A 2500-nucleotide genomic window follows, 5' to 3' on the forward strand; every position below is an offset into this window, starting at 1 on the left:
AATTCTATAATAGAAAAAAAACTCTAGGAGCATAATAAAACTAAATACAGCACTGATATACCCCAAAGTGCTGAGTTTACAGTAAATACTAGATCAATATTTAATAATCCATTTTTTTAGACAGAGTTTCAATCCTGTTGCCCAGGCTGGAGTGTAATGGTGCGATCACAGCTCACTGCAACCTCTGCCTCTGGGGTTCAAGCAATTTTCCTGCCTCAGCCTCCTGAGTAGCTGGGATTACAGGTGCCCACCACCACACCCAGCTAATTTTTTTTTTTTTTTTTTTGTATTTTTAGTAGAGACGGGATTTCACCACGTTGGCCAGGCTGGTCTTGAACTCCTGACCTCAGGTGATCCACCTGCCTCAACCTCCCAAAGTACTGGGATTACAGGTATGAGCCACCACGCCAGGCTCTAATGATCCATTTTGATTACAATGTCATAAGATCTTGTAATTTTTGAGAATAACTCATGTGCTTTATCAAAAACACCTTATTATTCCATTAAACTTACTGAGTAGAACAAAAATCATCATGAAGTTGTTTCAAATAATATGTTCCAATTTAATTGGCTAAAAATATTTGCATATATAATCATTATTACCAAATGTGGGATTGGCATCAAAATGTGGATGATCAAAAATAATTTCTTAAACAGATTATTCTATGTTGTGTATAATGATAGAAGAATTCTTTAATTTATTTTTCCCAAATTAAGCAACTAAGTCTGAGATCTTTAGCCCAGGAAGGAGTAGGTGAGGTGTAGCCTGCTTCCTTGGCTGTTGAATGCTTCTGGAAAAGATGCTGAAGAACTTGCTGGAGAACATGTACCTGGTAAACAATGTGGGCAGATAAATGTGGATTAGAATTCCTCAGGACCCTGGTGAATTTCTACATTTCTAAATGGCAAGGACAATTTTAAATGTTTAAAAATGTTTCTACTTTGGGGAGCAGAGGCAGACAGATCACTGGAGGTCAGCAGTTGGAGACCAGCCTGACCAACATTGCAAAACCTTGTCTCTACTAAAAACACAAAAATTAACCAGGCATGGCGGCGTCTGCCTGTACTCCCAGCTACTTGGGAGGCTGATGCAGGAGACTGGCTTGAAACTGAATGTGGAGGATGCAGTGAGCCGAGATCACCACACTACACTCCAGCCTGGGCGACAGAGCTAGATTGTCTCAAATCGAACAAACAATAATAAGAGTTTATACATTTTGTTTTATGAAAGATCTCAACTCTAGTTGTTACTTAGAATTCCTATTATTCCACAGAAGTTCCTTAAGTACTATTTTTGTACTAAACTAAGAGAAGGAATATGTACACTGTCATGGAGAGTACAAATATATCCTCGTCATTTTAAGATCCCTTTATAGCATTAAGAGAATTCTAATTTTCTAAAACATTTAGCAAAAAAAAAAAAGAATGTCAATGATTTGCAATATTTCCAAATGAAGGGCATGAATTCCACCTCATGCTGCTTCTTCACTGGGAATTTGGCTCTATAAAAATAAACTGAGGCATCAGTGACACACTTCTTTCAACAATAAATCAAAGATTGACGTGTTTATTTTCCGTGGTTTTGCTATTTCTTGGGGCTTATGAAGGAAATGCTTAGTTAGAATACAGAGGGTGGATGATAATACCACGAAACTAAAGGTGAGAGGTCAAGTAGAACATTTTATTGTGTCACTAGTATTTTAAATATAAAGATTGCACCGTCATAAATATGGGGCTTTTGGACCCCGTCTTAGCACTTCATCCCAGGTACGTTCAATGCCTATCATTTTATTGAAGTTGCTTGTGTACCTATCAGTCTCACCTACTAGTTAAATGGCTACTCTAGTTGATTCTTACATTTCTCTACTGCATCTTGCCTTGAGTCGATTCTAAAGACATGTTTGATGAAAGAAGGTAAATACCAGTCACATGTGAACAGCGCTGCATCTAGAAAGCTGCTCTATCAACGAAATCATTAGAAAAATATGGTGTACTCAGTGTACGAATTTTAGGAAATTTCCCTATTACACATGCTAGTTTGAATATGTGTGTTATTTTCAAAAATATATAAATTGAATATATAATTATTGAATGCATGTGTGTGTATCTATCTATCTATCTATATATATACATATATGTTAACATTACACAGTAGATTTAACTCATGGCAAATATTTTTTCTGAAGCATCTGCAGAAATCAGTCTTCTTTCCAGTTTCCAAAACCCCAACATGGGTGAAAGAGGATCCTTTGGATGCCAGATAGTGTATGAAGCACACTGGGTTACAGTAATTTCCACATAATTCATATTCATAATTCACAGTGAGGAAACCTGAAAATTGCTACCAGCTACTAATAAATGAAAGGTGGGGCAGGGCTGCTGTGGGGGCGGGGCCGCTGTGGGGGCGGGGCCTTGTGAGCCAGTGCCTGGACTCCCACATCACAAATGGAAGGGCTGCGTGTGGGGGGAACTCAAGGCCTGATTGGTTCCTCCTAAGCAG

General features: G+C 38.2%; 1 long non-coding RNA gene across 1 annotated transcript; it reads right to left on the reverse strand.

The window, feature by feature from the left end:
- Window positions 1-672: 672 nt before the first annotated feature.
- Window positions 673-1971, reverse strand: LOC129480747 (uncharacterized). The gene is made up of 2 exons (XR_008657114.2): window positions 1823-1971; window positions 673-830 (listed from the first exon to the last, which is right to left on the reverse strand). It is a non-coding gene; the product is annotated as an uncharacterized lncRNA (long non-coding RNA).
- Window positions 1972-2500: the final 529 nt, after the last annotated feature.

The sequence above is a fragment of the Symphalangus syndactylus genome, chromosome 4 (assembly GCF_028878055.3).
Source record: "Symphalangus syndactylus isolate Jambi chromosome 4, NHGRI_mSymSyn1-v2.1_pri, whole genome shotgun sequence".
NCBI classification, from domain to species: domain Eukaryota; kingdom Metazoa; phylum Chordata; class Mammalia; order Primates; family Hylobatidae; genus Symphalangus; species Symphalangus syndactylus.